At 47.7% G+C, this 18,064-nt stretch overlaps 1 protein-coding gene across 3 annotated transcripts in view; it reads left to right on the plus strand.

Moving 5' to 3' along the window:
- Positions 1 to 12,218: 12,218 nt before the first annotated feature.
- CYFIP1 (cytoplasmic FMR1 interacting protein 1) overlaps positions 12,219 to 18,064 on the plus strand; it is a 134,414-nt gene continuing 128,568 nt past the window's right edge. The window contains exon 1 of one of the 3 annotated variants that reach the window (XM_045004926.1): positions 12,219 to 12,424. The gene's annotated coding sequence lies outside the window, so the exon portion shown is untranslated. The remainder of the gene's footprint in view (positions 12,425 to 18,064) is intronic. The other 2 variants (XM_045004905.1, XM_045004916.1) reach the window with 2 other exon arrangements.

The following is an 18,064-nucleotide window of genomic DNA, read 5'->3' on the forward strand; positions in this document are numbered from 1 at the left end:
CCCTTAGTCCTCTGCCCTGACCCCCCACACACACCCAGTCTTCTGTCCTATGCCCTCTGCTCTGACCTCCCCACACTCAGCTTTCTGCCCTGCAGCTCCCATACCCCCCAACCCTCTGCCCTGACCCTTGAACCCCCCAACCCCCCAGCCTTCTCCCCTGCACCCCCCAGCCCTCTGCCCTGACCCTTGACACACCCAGTCTTCTGTCCTATGCCCTCTGCCCTGACCCCCCCACACTCAGCCTTCTCCCCTGCACCCCCCCACACACCCATCCCTCTGCCCTGACCCTTGACCCCCCCACACTCAGCCTTCTGCCATGCATCCCCCCCACACACCCATCCCTCTGCCCTGAGCCTCCCCACTCAGCCTTCTGCCGTGCACCCCCACACACACCCAGCCCTCTGCCCTGACCCTTGACCCCCCCACACACCCAGCCTTCTGCCCTACACCCACCACACACCTCAGCCTTCTGCCCTGACCCTTGAACCCCCTCACACAGCCTTCTGCCCTGACCCCACCACACACACTCAGCTTTCTTCCCTGCAGCCCCCATACCCCCTCACCCAGCCTTCTGCCCTGCATACACACAGCCCCATCCCTCTGCCCTGAACCCCCCCCCACAGCCCCAGCCCTCTGCCCTGCACACCCCCACAGCCCCAGCCCTCTGCCCTGACCCCCCCCACACTCAGCCTTCTGCCGTGCACCTCTCCACACACCCAGCCCTTTGCCCTGACCTTTGACCCCCCCACACACCCAGCCTTCTGCCCTACACCCCCCCCACACCCCAGCCCTGATCCCTGAACCCCTCCCCCAGCCCTCTACCCTGACCCCTGAAACCTCCCCACCCAGGCCTGGGGTCCCGGCAGCAGGCCCTGCTCAGCCCACTGCCGGCCTAGGTGAACAGAACCCCAGGCTGGTAGCGAGCTGAGCAGGCCGGCGGCATAAGTTCAGCACTTTAATTTTAAATGATGCTTCTTAAACATTTTGAAAACCTTGTTAACTAAACTATTGTATGTAAAGTAATATAATATAGACTTATAGAAAGAGACCTAAAAACATTAAAATGTATTACCAGCACACGAAACCTTAAATTAGAGTGAATAAACAAAGACTCGGCACACCACTTCCGAAAGGTTGCCGACCCCTGATCTATACCATATTACCACAGCTTCCCTTTTACTACTATGTCTCAGACTCCTGGGGGGACCTCCTTTGAAGATGAGGTGTCATCAAAGGTCATTTGTACCTTCATTCCACCGTGGTCTCTTCCCATCATGATATACCATGCTCTATAGTGTACCTCTATTTGATATACTGTATCTATAAATACTTGCTGCTTGTCCAGTTTAACAGCACTAACCTTAGCATGCTGTACTTGGGAGCTAAGGTCCAGGAGTTGCTTGGACTGGTTCAGGTATATTCATATGCTGTTTGGCTACATATCAAGTAGTTGTATACTTTGCTTTCTGTACTTTAAAAACTTGACTGATAAGATTGGTGGTGGTTTTTTTATATACATTGGTTACTCCTAGCTCCACCCAATTTTCTTTTCTCTCAACGGGCTTTCAGTATTACATTTAGCTAAGTGGCTGAACAAAACCAAAATACCTGCCACATTTGATGCAGCATTAACTTCTTGTGAGTCCCCTCCACAGCTGCTACTGTCAGCACTAACTTCACTTGGAAATTCTGTGGGAGCAGTCTAGGAGCACATGGTGGAGAGTGGCTGCTTTGTGGAACCCTACCTCTGCCAAAATCTCCACTCCTTTGCAGAGTGGTGGGTGTTGTGCAGGGTCTTCTGCTCGTTGTCCCTATCGGGGTCCCTTGATTTACTCTTGTAAGCCCAACTGTCATAATTTGTTGCCCCCTGCTTTAGTTGATTCATTGTCTCTGTGGCCCTTTTCCCTTTCAGGATGAGGACCTTTTGTTATGCTGGGTTCCTCCATGCCCCCTTCAAATAGGATTTCAGACAGGACAGCTCTAGTCATGGAAAAACTAGAGCTGATTATTTTTTAAGGGGGAGAGCAGTTGAGCATGCGTATGTGTGTTCGCTTTCTCTCTGATAATGAAAAGGGATCTCTCAGGCTGGCTTCTGTTGTATTAATGTAGTTGGACTATATGGGCCCAGAGTCAACTATTTACATAGCCCTTTTATTGTCCAACGCTAAAGTTTTAAAAAAGGTTCAGGTTTGGTACACGACCTCAGTGTAGTACCAGGGCCCAAACACTATTAAAAATCTCTGTAACCTGTTATTGAAGATACAGAAAAGAGGGAAAAAAAGTTAAAGCATTTGAAATGCAATATATTAAGTAAGGCTTTCATTATAACCATAACTCTTTTCCCCTTTCCCTTTGCTGTAGAGTTTTTAGAATGAAACCCTGCTGTCTGATGGTCTCTTAGAGGGTATTAGAGGGTGTTAACTGTCCTTTCTCTTTTTCCCAAAGAAGTTAGATGAGATAGGCTGGAGCACTGGTGATTGCTGCTGTTAAAGTCCAGTTTCCAAGAAGACAAAAAAAGATAAACATGTATAAGAGGGGAGAGGGAAAAAAATCAGTAAAGATAGAAAATGCTGCTTCAATCTCTGCTGTTGACTCTGACTTGCAGCCTCATGCTGGAGAAACAAAGGCACAATGCAACATTTTATTGGCCACTCTGAGACCTGGCAAATTTGTACCAGCATTGGTGTGTTAAGAACATTGCTATTAACTTCCTCTTTACTTACAGGCTCATGGCATTGTTCCAAAATATATAGTCTTTTGCCTTCTATTATTAGACAGAAGGCAAAAGGAGAGGGATAGGAAAAGGATACACAAGCGGAGGAAGATGTGTCAAAGTCTCACATCGCAGGTCGTTGGGTTTCAGCCAGAGTCAGTGGAGATGGTGATGTCATGTAGGTCCCCTTTTTTTGGACTAATCTGTTCAGGACACCTTTTGCCATCCAGCTGATGAAGGCCCATTGGTGTCTCAGACAGCTTCTTTTAATTTTCCACCAAAAGTTGTCTTTTTAAAAAGCCCAATAATGAGCTCATTATTTTGTCCACAAATAAGTCTAGTTAGTGACACACCAGTTTTGGTTCACTGATTTCTCTCGCCCTACTCTTGTTTACCAGGCATGAGTTTAATGCAGTTCTTGAGTTACATCAATAGGTCGTCTTATTTAAATTAGTCTCTCTTTTGCATCTTTTCCCACCAACAATTATTGTTTTAATAGGTTATTGAAACACTTCGTAAACTTCTTTTTAGTTTACCGCCGTTAAGCACAGAATGGGATAAATGCAGAGGCCTAATTATTATGACACACCGCATCTGATAAAAGGTCTGGTTTAGAGAAGGGAAAGTTCTGCAGAACACTCCAAACTTTCACAAGGTGATGTGTGATTTGAAACTCTCTCTGTTCCAGGAAATTCCACTAGATGGAAGGATTTCAGATTTCCTGAACTTGCTATTACTGATCAGTTAATCCTCTCAGGAGTAGTCCAAGGCTATTGTTTTAATAATGCCTTGGTTACTGTTTTAAAAACACGAGAAAAGACATCTTCCTTCTGAAAAGTTTCCACTCTAAAAAGATAAACTACATATAGTTTACAGTGAAAAGATCAGGGTGTAAATGACTGAGAAAATGTAAGTTGAGGAGGAGGAGAAGGAGATTTATAGGTCCAGAGAGGTTGTTCTGAGAATTGGGAGGGGAAAGGATTATAGAGGAGAGGGAACTGGCTGAGTATAGAGTCAAAATAGTAGAATGACAGGCACCCAGAAATAAGATGTATGCACAAGTAGGACTATCTGGGGCCTGGAAAATGAGGACAAAGTATTGGAAACTGAGGTTTAAAGAAGCATGAAGCAGTAAAGAGTCTTGTAAAGGAGGACTGCTATGGTTGGGGTGGCAGACAGATTTTGGATAGACAAGGGTTTAAGCTTGAGTTTAAGTAATTTAAATGTGAGATTGAACAGAGGGGAAGAGGTCAGCACAGAGATAACTGAAGACAGAAAAGTGGATGAGGCCGCTCAGGGATAAGATGTAGAAAGAAAGGAGGGCCCCAAGATGGAACCCTGTGGGACACTGACCAAAGTAAAAGGAGCAAGAAGTGGAAGTAGGAAGTAAGACATTGAAGAAGCAATTCAAGAGATTAGAGAAAGGCTGCTCTAAAAGGAGGGATAGCTCAGTGGTTTGAGCATTGGCCTGCTAAACCCAGGGTTGTGAGCTCAATCCTTGAGGGGACTACTTAAGGATCTGGAGCAAAAATTGGTCCTGCTAGTGAAGGCAGGGGGCTGGACTCAATGACCTTTCAAGGTCCCTTCCAGTTCTAGCAGATTGGTATATCTCCAATTTAAAAAAATCAGTGAAACACTAGAAAAGTTGAGAAAAATAGAGGCTAATGTATAGAATTTTCAGAGATGCCTGTAATTCCCCCCTGCCATCATTACATTCCCAGTATTTTAATATCCAGAAAAAAACAGCTATTATCTAGATCTTACATCCAAGTCAGATTCAGGTGGACCAGAGAGCTCTGCGGTAGTAGATCATAAATAAAAATATATCTGCATTTCAGTGTAAATGAAGTCAGGATGTCCAAGATCCATAATAAACCTAAATTGAGAGAATAATTAGTTGTTACCTATAAAATAAATTAAAAATGAAATAACATCAGTGTGGTGATAGTAGCTATAAAAACTTTCCAGTGCTCCTGTTTTCCTTTAAGTCTACATAGAGATTGTGCAAAATCCTTCATGAAAAACAAGATCTAAGTCTTCTTTACCTCAGCAACTGCCTTATAAAGACTTCCATATTGGTAGCTTCTTAGGAAAAAAGCTCTTCTGAGGCAGTCCCTGACAGATTGTGGACCTGTAAATCTTATTTCAGCACCAGAAAACAGTTTAGAAGCATACAGATATGCCTGTAATATGAGAAACAAGCATGGTTTCTGAAAGGAGATGTCTCTTTAAGCTGTTGGACATCTTTGACCCCATTAATGAAATATTTGAGAATGAGGAGAACTGGTTAATATATAGATAATTTAGACTTTCCAAAGTCTTTCACAGAAGAGTTATTTAAAGAAACTTAGAAGAGTGGAAATCTGGTTTGGGGGGGAACAACAAACCTTGGTCAAGAATATGAATAAATGGTCAGTTCTCAGCAAAAGAGGTTAGTAGGTGGTGCTTTAGGAACAGAGATACTAAAAATTGCTTGCTACAAAATATTATGCTGGCTCATAAGACCAAAGGACTAGAGCTGAGGAATTCCAGGAGGATGAGTAGAAGCAGATAAAATCTCAGATTATGCTTTACATAGACCAATACATAACAATAGGCACTGGAAGGAATAATTAAAAATTGTGTGTACACTGATGGATTCTGAATTAAGTGTAACCTCTGAGGAAAAATGTGTAGATATGGTACATGGATCAATTAAAGCATCTGATCAATAGTGGATAAAAATAAATTAAAATAGGTTTATTAATAAAGAGACAGTAATTTCCCTTCATGTTACAATATTGCATAACTTGGTTCATCAGGTGAGTTTTGAGTAGGGTGACCAGACAGCAAGTGTGAAAAATTGGGATGGGGGTGGGGGATAATAGGAGCATATATAAGAAAAAGACCCAAAAATCAGGACTGTCCCTATAAAACTGGGACATCTGGTCACCCTAGTTATCAGCTTCATTATAAACACTCAAAGTAGGAAAAAGTGTTGTCAGAAAAGGTTAATTATCAGAGCATTTTAAAATGAACAGGTGAATGTATTTGTCTGTGTATATTGGATTTTTAGAAAAATAAAATATTTAATATCAGTGGTTCCAAACATACATTGAATACAGAACTTACTTTTATACCTTCCAAAGAATCAGTGATAGTTCAGAAGTAAAAAAGACACATATTAGCACTACCTAGAGACAATGCATATTAAATATTTTTATTTAAAGTATGATTCTTTAAAGATATTAGCCCACATCCTTGATTCTAGTCTAGCTGTACATGTGTAGAGAGGGAACGAGGATCAAGATGGAGGATGGAGGTGCCCTTTTTTTACATTTCTGGTCTTGGTGCCAATAGGATCTGCTTGCAATTGCCCAGATTGCTGGTGCATTAACCACACCCTTTTCTCCCCCAAAAATCATGAGATTCCTCTATGCAAGGGGAATGTCCAGCTATTTAAGGCATGTGCCCCTTTGTGCCTTTCCCTGAGTTTTTCAAGATTCTTGTCCTGCCTTTCAATAGTGACCACCAGTTTGTAGTCCCCAAAGAGGTATATCCAGCCTGAGTCTGGGGGGTCACTTTCTACTTGGACTAGAAATGTCAGGACATATTAGAATTTATACACAATTCAGAAAAATAGAATGGGATTGTGTGCTATTTTAGGTCCTGATCCAGCAAAGCCCTTAAATACAGTGGAACCCTGTTTATCCAATCTAACTGGGACCAGAGCCAGATCAGCTAATCAAAAATTTGGATAATCAGGAGAACGGGTAGACAGCTTGAGTCCTGCTGCTTGGGTCTGAAGCGTCAATTTCTCATATGCCCAATTCTGTTGATCTTTTCTCTTAGGTCATGTTTTTTAGACTGCTGGACATTTTTGTTGCTTTCTTCTGGACTCTCTCCTGCTCATTCACATCTTTTTTAAAGTATGGCACCCAGAACTGGACACAGAACTCCAGCTGAGTCCTCACCAGTGCCCAGTAGAGTGGAACAATTATATCCCACATCTTACATCTGCCACTCCTGTTAATACACCCCAGAATGACATTTACCTGTTTTACAACATCATTATGATCCCAGAGTGAGCAGGGAGAGTTAGTCAGAAATGCAGATAATCAATATCTAAACCGTAATAGAGAAATGGAAGTGAAAATAGAGAAATGGCTATGTTTACACTCACAAGTATGTCACTCAGGGGTGTGAAAAAACACCCTTCTGAACAACATCACTGACAGAAGCCTTGGTGTGGACAGTGCTATGTCCGCAGGAGAGACTTAGGCCCTCTCTACACTGGCAAGTTTCTGCACAGTAAAGCAGCTTTCAGTGCTGTAACTCCTGAGTTATACACACTGCCAAGCCACTTAGTGTGCAGAAACTGCGCAGTTACAGCGCTGTAAAAGAATCACCCCGATGAGAGGCGTAGAGCTTTCTGTGCTAGGGCTACAGTGCTGCTGTGCCCATGTAGACACCCTGGTTGAGCACAGCGCTGCGATTAGCCTCCGGGAGGTGTCCCACAATGCCTGTTCTCACCTCCCTGGTTATCGGTTTGAACTCTACTGCCCTGCCCTCAGGTGACCAACCATCATCCCCACCCCATAAATTCCTTTGGAATTTTGAAAATCCCCTTCCTGTTTGCTCAGTGATGCGTGCATCCCGCAGTGCATCTTTCCAGGTGACCATGCCTGCTCCACACAGCAGGCAATCCCCCGCTTGGAGCAATGCCGAGCTGCTGGACCTCATCAGCATTTGGGGAGAGGAGACTGTCCAGTCCCAGCTGCGCTCCAGCCGTAGGAACTATGATACCTATGGACAGATATCACGATGCATGGCAGAAAGGGGCCATGAACTGGAATACACTGCAGTTCAAGGTCAAAGTGAAGGAGCTGCGGAACGCCTACCACAAGGTGTGGGAGGCAAACCGCCACTCCAGTGCTGTGCCCATGAGCTGCCGGTTCTACAAAGAGATGGATGTCATACTCGGTGGTGACCCCACCTCCACTGTGAAGGCCCCTGTGGATACTTCATTGACTCCTGTGCCAGTCAACAGTGGACCAAGCCAGGAGGAAATCTTGGACAAGGATGTGGAGGTGGAGGAAGGACCCAGAGGCAGAGGATGACTTGGAGGTCAGAGACGCATGAAGCCAGGAGTTCTTTTCTACCCCAGGAGAGGAGGCTCCTAGTAAGTAGATTTGATTTTGGGAATCACTGAAGTGAGTTGTTGGGGGCGGGAGGGTTGGAGAAAGCAGGCTTGTCTCTCACCGCATGCCTAGTCTGAGCGGTGAAACAGGCTGTTGATAGACTCCCTCACTTCACGGGAATTTGCCTCAGAGATCTCCAGGAAACTCTCATGGAGATACTGGGCAATCCGCTGCCGCAGGTTCCTCAGCAGAGCTGCTTTGTTTCTTGCCCCATTAACAGTAACTTTCTCACGCCTCTCTGCCGTCAAGGGGTTGGGGGGAACCATTGCTGCACACAGGCGAGCCGCATAGGGGACAGGATGGAAGCTACAGTCTTGGAGAAGACCCTTCTTTGATTCCCTGCTCATCCTCAGCAGCGAGATATCTTCCATAATGATCACATCCTGTGGAAAGTGTGGGGACAGGAATGATTATCAGGCTCCCCCCTACAGTGCTGGTTCTCCCCAAGAGCCATGTGCCCAGTGTACAGCAGGGTCTGGGAAGAGTGATTTACCCTGTCCCTGCGGGTACTCACCATTTTGGGGGTCTTGTGGCTCACGTGATTGCATGGGGTCAGCCAGTTAGTGACAGGTGTGTGAGTACTGGCTGTGTTTTAAATCACTGAATCAGTGTTCTCTGTGTTGCAAATGATGCTGCTTCTGTAAAATGTTGCGTTTAAACTTCACAGAGATGACCATGGGAGCCCAGCCTCCCTCTTTGTTATCAGCGCCTGAATGGTTGCTCAGAATTAGAAAGTGGCCAAGAAGAAATAAGGAGGACTTTCTGTGTGACATTATGATGCACTTGTCGGAGAAAAACTCAGTTCTCGCTTTCTGTTTGGGTGCAGCAAAATCAAATACTTTATTCTTTCTCTAGTAATTACAATAGAGGGAGGGAGTGTCCTAGGAAACAGGGTTGCCCCTTGTCCCGGACAGGTCTCTCTCAATTAGTAAACAAATACAGCAAGCATTTATACTTTTGTTACAGACAATAGCTAGCAATCATGGAGACAGTAAAGAGAAAACAATTGCATTTGTTTATACATAAGCCTTCTGCTATCTGCCTCTCTACTAGAAAAAGCAAGACTGCATATTTGGTTATCTGAATTCCAAGGTCGTAATAACTTTCACACAGTTCACTCTGTCTTACATTCTCTTGCTTCTACAAATCTCACGTCATTAGGGTCACAGCTAGCCTAACTCATGCTAACTAACTAACATGCATTAAGATCCCTTCAAATCCTTGTTAATTATTTCCTGGCTTCCACACACTCAACAGCCAAGAAGCAGGAATTGAAAGAGTGGAGGGACAGGGAGAAAAGGGACCGAAAGAAGAACACGGCACACCAGAATGAAGCCATGGAGTGGCTCTTAAACATTATGGAGCGCCAGGCAGACATGCTCCAGGTGATACTAGCTCTTCAAACTGAGCAGCTCCGCACCCACCCTCCCCTGCAGCTGCTGTTGCAAAACTCTTTCCCATGCTCCCCCTAGACACTGCCAACACACTCTTATCAACCTCCTGGCTCCAGTCTATACCTGCGGCATTTCACTCCTCCCGCCTCACAGTCCAGCACTGTGGACTCCCAATACCCACTGCACTCAACACCGATCCCTCTGCAGTTTGGCTCTTCTGAAGTACAGTAGACACTGAATTGTACTCCAGAGGAGAAGGTTGGATATGATCCCTGGACATACACAAATCGTTAGCCGTCCCAGGACCCCACAAGGGCTGCCCGGGGAGGGGCAAGTGGGGCAATTTGCCCCAGGCCCTGGGCCTCACAGGGGCCCCCACAAGAATATAGTATTCTTTAGTAATGCAACCTTTTTCTATGGAAGGAGCCCCCAAAATTGCTTTGCCCCAGACCCCCTGAATCCTCTGGGCGACCCTGGATGCCACCTCCTCCTGGGACCTTCCCTTCCCCCATCCTCGTCACTGCTGATGTCCTTTTTTGTTTGACTCTCTCCTCTGGTTGTTGTTTTTTTAATAAAAGAATTGTGTTGCTTTGAAAGGAGTCTTTATTAACTGAAAGCAAACAGAGCCCTGCAGAGCAACAGACAATTATGTTAAACCTTCATAGTGCATCGTCTGCACCAATCACCTTCTAGCATTACAAACACTGCACTCCAGAGCATAACAACAAATATTAGTGGCTTTCAGCTTCAAATTGCTGCCTCAAGGTATCCCTGATCCTTATGGCCCCGCACTGTGCTGCACTCCTCTAATAGCCCTGGTCTCTGGCTGTTCAAACTCAGCCTCCAGGTGCTGAGCCTCTGCGGTCCAGCCCTGAGTGAAGATTTTACCCTTCCTTTCACAAATATTATAACCGCGTGCTGTACGCTTGATAAGCATAGGAATATTGTCATTGTCCAGGTCCAGCTTCCCATACAGGCATCACCAGCAGGCTTTTAAACAGCCAAAAGCACACTCAACAGTCATTCTGCACTTGCTCAGCCTGTTGTTGAACCGCTCCTTGCTGCTGTCAAGTTGCCCTGTGTATGGCTTCATAAGCCATGGCATTAAGGGGTAGGCAGGGTCTCACAGGATCACAATGGGCATTTCGACTTCCCGTATGGTGATCTTCTGGTCTGGGAAGAAAGTCCCTGCTTGCAGCTTCCTGAACAAGCCAGTGTTCCGAAAGATGTGTGCATCATGCACCTTTCCGGACCAGCCTGTGTTAATGTCTGTGAAATGCCCATGGTGATTCACCTAATGTACTTGGTGGCTAGGTGGTCTGGTGCCAGAATTGGAATATGCGTGCCATCTATCACCCCTCCGCAGTTAGGGAAGTCCATTTGTGCAAAGCCATCCACAATATCACACCCGTTGCCCAGAGTCACAGTCTTTTGGAGCAGGATGCGATTAATGGCCCTGCACACTTACATCAACATGAGTTCAGCGGTCAACTTTTCCACTCTGAACTGGTTAGTGACTGATCAGTAGCAGTCTGGAGTAGCCAGCTTCCACAGTCCACAAGCAATCTCATGTCGTAGCTAGTACGTATGGCGAGATCAATGTCGCACTCCTCTTGTCTTTGTAGTTTAAAGAATAACTCCACTGCCACTCATGACATGCTGGTCAGAGCGAGCAGCATACTGGTCAGGAGTTTGGGATCCATTCCTGCAGCCCAAAGAGGCAGGGCATGCAGTACACAAACCATTGAAAGACGGTGCCAAATGCAGATGGAAGCACAGAGATTGCTGAGATGTGAAGCAATGCATCACAGATAATTGGGACAGGACTCAAGATGCCCTGCAACCCCCTTTGCCTTCCCACAAGTCTGAACGCCAGAAGAGGAAGAGATGCTCTGTGGGATAGCTGCCCAGAGTGCACCACTCCAAATACCACTACAAGTGTGAACACGTTATTATGCAGGCAGCTGACAGTATGAACACACAACAGCGGTTTCCCTTCAGAACTCTCCAAGCGGAGCTGTAATTGCCAGTGCGGTAACTCTGACAGTGTAGACATGCCCTAAGGCTATGTCTACACTCACAATTATATCGCTCAGGGGTGTGGAAAAACACCCCTCTGTACAAAATCACCAACAGAAGCCCTGGTGTGGACAGCGCTATGTCGGTGGGAAAGCCATAGGTACTGCTCCTCCTTGGGAGTGGTTAAATCATGTCAGTGGGAAAGCTCTCTCCTGCGGGCATACAGCGGCTTACACCAGAGAGCTCACAGCGGAACAGCTGCATCGGTATAGTTGAGCCTGTGCCACTGTAAGCTCACTAGTGTAGCTATGGCCCCAGATTCCGTTCCTCTATTATGGTTTAGATATTGATTATCTGCATTTCTAATATCAGAGGCGTAGCTGAGTTAGTGTATAGCCACAAAAACAACGAGGAGTCTGGTGGCACCTTAAAGACTAACAGATTTATTTGGGCATAAGCTTTCGTGAGTAAAAAACCCCACTTCTGCAGATGCACGGAGTGGTGTTTTTTTTTAAAACCCACGAAAGCTTACGCCCAAATAAATCTGTTAGTCTTTAAGGTGCCACCAGACTCCTCCGTTTTTTTGCATTTCTAATAAGTCCCTCTGAAGGTATTGCCAACAGCCCACCTCACTGGTAGAGTAAGAGCTCCATTCTTCGTATCGCCTCCTGCTCCCCCCGTGCCGGACTTTGGCTGTAGCAAAGCAGCGAGGGCCTGTGCCCCCGCTGCCCGGGAATCCAGCCCCCGGGCCGGGCACATCAGTGCCACTGCCCCGCAGCAGGGGCAGCCAGCCGCGGCTCCGGCGTGTCAGCCGGGGTAGGAGGAGCCCCGCAGGGTGCGGGGAGGCAGGGCCGGGAGGCCGCCGGGGGCAGCGGGAGGAGGAGGAGCCGCTGGAGCGGCAGGAAGGGTGTTTCCTTGCGCGGTTCCCTGCTGGGCGAGTGACTCAGGCAGGAAACTCCAAGCCCAGCGCGGCCCAAGGGGAGAAGCTGCCCCGGCAACAATAACCCGCGGAGGCGGGGAGCCGAGCCCCGGAGGGCGCCGAGCCCCCGGCGACACCCCGCCCGAGCAGCTGGGGAGGGAGAGAAGCGGCGACCCCGAGAGTCTCCTGCTGCAAGTGGGTGAGAGAAACTTCCCTTGTCCCTGCCCCTTCCCCGGGCTGGGGCTGGGGCTGGGGCTGTGCCGAGCCCGCTCCTGGCCCGCTGGGGCGCGCGGCAGGTCCTGGGGGGCTGCTCGTCTTCTCCCTCCCGCCCAGCCGCGCCGGCCTCCCGCGGAGCCCGACTTCCCCCGAGCTCACGCTTGGTTGGCCTCTGAGGGGTTGTCCTGGGGCTGGGCCCATGTCTGGCCGCAGCCTTCGCCTGCTTCCCACCCCGCCCAGCGGCTTCCCGAGCGCTGCGAGGATCTCCGTGCCGGGGCTCGCTTGATTCTGTGACTTGTGCAGCGCCCAGCACAGTGTGAGGGCTAAACAAGAAGCTCCTAACTAGGCGTGTGTGTGTGTGCGTGCGTGTGCTTTGCCCAGTCGGATGGCAAGTGGGATGGGGGTGGGGGCGCATTGCTGGGTGGGATGCAGAATTGAAGCCTCTAGCACAATTTGTTTATATTATGACAGCATCTAAGGCAGTGGTTTTCAAACTTTTTTGTCTGCGGACCCAGTTGAAGAAAATTGTTGATACTCATGACCCAACGGAGCTGGGAATGAGGGGTTCAGGGTGTGGGAGGGGGCTCTGGGATGGGGCAGGGGGTTGGGTGTAGGAGGGGGTCTGGGGTGGGGGTGCAGGCTCTGGGGTAGGGTCAGGGATGAGGGGTGCAGGAAGGGGTTCCAGGTTTGGGGGGCTCAGGGCTGGGATTGGGGCACGGACTTACCTCTGGCAGCTCCCGGGCAGCAGTGTGCAGAGGCAGGCTTCCCACCTGTCCTTGCACCATGGACCGCGCTGTTCCCTGGAAGCGGCCAGCGGCAGGACCAGCTCCTAGGCGGAGGCGTGCGACTCTCGCCCACAGGCCCCCTTCCCCCCAGTGTGGAGCCCGTGCTCGGGGCGGGGGCAGTGCACAGAGCCCCATGGACCCTCTACCTAGAAGCCGGAGCTGCTGCTGGCCGCTTCCAGGGCACAGCGCGGTGTCGAAACAGGTAGGCACTAGCCTGCCTTAGCTGGGCAGCACCGCCAACAGGACCTGAAGTTTGAAAAACGCTGATCTAAGGGCCTCAGTAAGAACTGGGCTCTTTTGTACTAAATGTATATCCCTGTGTCCCAGCACTAGGGGAAGTGAAGGAAACAGGGATTTCCAATGACTTCTCTGCATGCACTGCTAACCTCAACAAATTGAGAGTTATGGTTATCGCTCAACCGTGTTATCCTGAATTATTGAATGCTTTAGTAGGTACCATCTTGTTATTTATTAATTATATTGCAGAAGTGCCCAAAGTGCTCCAATCAAGTGCTTATGTACTGTGTAATCACGGTCCTTGCTTATAAACTGTAGTGTGAAGAGGGTCTGAGGTCACTGCACATGCATGCCGAGGCTTCCGGAAGCAGCAGCATGTTCCCACTCCGGCTGGGCAGCCATGGGGCTGCCCCCACCCCAACCGCCACCCCCGCAGCTCACATTGATTGGGAACTGCAACTAATGGGAGCTGCAGGGGCAGTGCCTGCGGACAGGGCAGCACGCAGAGCCGCGTGGCCGCACCTCCACATAGGAACCAGAGGGGGGACATGCCGCTGCTTCCAGGAACTGCTCGAGGTAAGCACTGCCCGGATCCTGCACCCCTGACCCCCCTCCCGCATCCCAACCCCCTGCCCCAGGCTGGAACCCCCTTCTGAACCCTAAACTCCTCATTTCTGGCCCCACCCCAGAGCCCGCACCCTAGCCAGAGCCCTCACCCCCCCGTGCCTCAACCCCATGCACCAGCCCAGAGCCCCCTCCTGCACCTGAACTCCTCATTTCTGGCCCCATACCAGAGCCTGCACCCCAACCCCAATTACATGAATCCCTTGGTTCCAGCCTGGAGCACTCTCCTACACCCCAAATCCCTCATCCCCAGCCTCACTCCAGAGCCCGCACCTCCAGCCGGAGCCTTCCCCCCTGCACGCCAACCCCCTGCTCCAGCCCAGAGCCCCCTCCTGCACCTGAACTCCTCCTTTCTGGCCCCACACCAGAGCCTGCACCCCAACCCCAATTACATGAGCATTCATGGCCCACCGTACAATTTTCATACCAAGACGTGGCCCTCGGGCCAAAAAGTTTGCCAACCCCTGCCATATCTAGTGCACACGCTGGTTTGTCATTGAAGTGTTGTTCGGACTGTGCTGCTTGTGTTATAGCACAATAGAAAATTAAATTAAAAATAAAAAACCTATGAAAAATTACATGGATTTTCAGATGAAAGGGGGTAAAGGCCAATGTGTGTTTAAATAAATATATTATCCAGAGCTAGACCTTTGAGGAAGTTGTTTCTTCTCCAATTAAAATAATGTTGCCTCTCTGTTGTAATGGGAGAATATAAATAAATACATCATCTACCAGCAGACATAGTGCTGACCCGACAGCATTTAATCTATTTGTTCAGAATGACTTTCTGAAAATTTAAATGGAGTTAAATCTATTGGAAAGTTTCTAGTGCTGCAACAAGTCTGTCAACAGCTGGTATGTTCTAGTAAGACACAGCGGATTTCATTGCCTTTGTTTTTAGCCCTGCAGTATTTGCTAATGGGTTTGAAATGCATTCAGATATGTTTAGGGTGACAGACAGCAAGTGTGAAGAATCTGGACTGGGGATGGGAGGTAATAGGCACGTATATAAGACAAAGCCCCAAATATCGGGACTGTCCCTATAAAATCGGGACATCTGGTCACCCTACATATGTTGCACTTTATATCATAGAAATATACTACAAGCAGTTCATGCTTTATGACATACAGTGAACCTGTCTTAAGAGACCACCCAGAGGGCCAAAAAAAAAAAATGGTTGCCTTGGCATTTAAATATAAGGCCAAACAAATTTTTACTAGAAGCCTTGGAAATTCTCACAGTAATCTCATAAAAGAAATGGAGTTGCTACTGGAGGGTCTAGTCCAGGGGTCTCAAACATGCGGCCCTCGGAGCTCTTCCCTGCGGCCCGCGGAGCTCCCCCAGTTACTTCCTGTCGCCGCCAAACTCCCCTCACCCCCGCCCCCCTCCCCGAGTTATTTTCTGTGCCTAAGCTCCCCGCGCGCTGCTCCCCAATGTTTGGGGCCGGGTCTCTCCCCTGGCCCCACCTGCCGCCCCCACGCGCCTCCCCCCAGTGTCTCCCAGCCCCCACTTGCTGCCCCCTCACTGCCTGGGAGCTCACGCTGACTCCACTCCTCCGCTATGCCGGCTTCCGGCATCACCTGCTGCCGCAGGGTCCTAGCGCCCCGCTGCACTAGGGCCAGGGCACGCTGCCCTTCCCCTGCACTTCTGCCCTAGTCCTGAGACTCTCCAATGCCCCGAGCCTCTCCAATGCCTCAAACCCCTCACCCTCAGCCCCACAGCCCTCACCCCTGCACCCCCTCCTATCCCCAAACTCCGTCCCAAAGCCTGCACCCCCACCCCCTGCCGCAGCCTGGAGCCTGCACCGAGCACAGAGCCTGTACTCCAGACCCCCTCCCCCACCCAAACTCCCTCCCAGAGCCTTAGGCAGTAAATCTAAGTGCGTGTTTTGTCCTTTGAGTGAGATGCATTACTGAGTGTATATATTTATTAAAACTGCTTGGAAATGACTTCGTCAAAAAAAAGAACACTCATGGAAGAAAAGAGAGTTTTCCAAGACAAATGGGAGAATTTATATTTTTTCACAGAGGTAAAAGATAAAATTCAGTGCCTTATTTGTCAGCAAACGATTGCTGTTCCCAAGGAGTATAACGTGCATCGGCACTATGACACGATGCACCGTGAAAAATATGATGCATTCACCGGAAAAATCCGAGAGGAAAAAGTTCAGCAACTTAAAGCAGCATTTGCCAAGCAAAGAAATTTATTTTCAGGGATTAACAAGTCTAGCGAAGATTCAGTAAGAGCAAGTTTTGTGATAAGCGAAATGATAGCTAAATCATCGCGACCTTTTACAGAAGGCTTATTCATAAAAGAATGTCTTATGAAGGCCAGTGAAATTTTATGTCCTGATAGGAAGAAAGTTTTTGAAGGCATAAGCTTGTCTGCAAATACAGTTGCCTTCAGGATAACGGATTTAGCTGATAATGTGCAAAAACAATTGATTCAAATGGCAAAAGACTTTGAAGTATTTTCAATTGCTCTTGATGAGAGTACAGATGTATCAGATACCGCACAGTGTGCAGTGTTCATTAGAGGTGTGGACTGCAATTTGAATATAACTGAAGAATTGCTAGACTTAATGCCACTGAAGGGTACCACAACGGGACGTGACATATTTCAAGGATTGGAAGAGTGCATTGAAAAAGCTGCGCTGCCATGGAACAAACTCGTATCTTTGGCTACGGACGGTGCGCCATCAGTGTGCTCTGAAAACATTGGTGTGGTTGGATTATTGAAGACCAAACTGAACAGCCTCAATATACCAGGAATTAGCTTCACCAGTATACATTGTATTTTGCACCAAGAAGCCCTGTGTAGTAAAAGTCTACAAATGAAAGAAGTTATGGATGTAGTTGTTAAAACTGTTAATTTTATACGTGCACGAGGGCTGAATCACAGACAGTTCACTTCTTTTCTAGCAAGTATGGACAGTGAATATGGGGAACTTCTGTATCACACTCAAGTTAGATGGCTGAGTCGTGGAAATGTTTTGAAGCGTTTTTTTGCACTTAAAGAGGAGATTGATTCCTTCATGAAAATGAAAAACAAGGAGGTTCCACAGCTTGCTGATTCCACTTTTATCTGCAACCTTGCTTTTCTAACAGATGTAACTGATCACCTGAATGCACTGAACTTGAAACTTCAGGGTAGAAAACAGGTGATAACACAGATGTATGACAGTATTAAGTCATTCAAAGTCAAGCTTACTTTATGGGGGAAACAGCTGACTGCTGGCAATTTGGTCCATTTCTCAACTCTGAATTCCTTAGGAAAAGTTGAACCCAGATCCTTGAAAGAATATGCAGAGATCATTTCTAACTTACACAAAATGTGCGGTTTAAAGATTTCAAGGCACTTGAACCACATTTTCAACTTTTTTCCACACCATTTGCTGTTGAAATTGACAATGTTGCAGAGGAAATGCAGATGGAGTTAGTGGAGCTTCAGTGTGACACGATTTTGAAGCAGAAGTATACAGATGTTGGAATTCCAGAATTCTACAGGTTTCTTTCACAAGAAAGATTTCCCATGTTATTCTCTGCTTCTGCAAGGATAATGGCAATGTTTGGAAGTACATATATATGTGAACAGTTTTTCTCTTCCATGAAGATTAACAAATCTGTGTTAAGGTCAAGGCTCACTGATGAACATTTGCAAGCAACACTGAGATTGGTTTCGTCTCAGGTTATCAAACCTAATATTGATGCTCTGGTTGATGCAAAACGCTGCCAGCTAAGTGGCCAAAAATGAAATGACTGTCAAAATTAGCACTGACGTTTCACATTACAGTTAAAGAAGTTAATAAAAAAGTTAATAAATTGACTTTTAATAGCATACTATATTTTAATACTATACTACTATATTACTCTTCATTTTTTTTTGTGCCTACCTCCAGGCGCTTCCCGCCGCCAAACAGCTGTTGGTGGCGCTTAGCACTTTCCAGGAGGGAGGGGGGAGGAGCGGGGAGCGGCGC

Source organism: Mauremys mutica, chromosome 1, assembly GCF_020497125.1.
Source record: "Mauremys mutica isolate MM-2020 ecotype Southern chromosome 1, ASM2049712v1, whole genome shotgun sequence".
Taxonomy (NCBI): Eukaryota; Metazoa; Chordata; order Testudines; family Geoemydidae; genus Mauremys; species Mauremys mutica.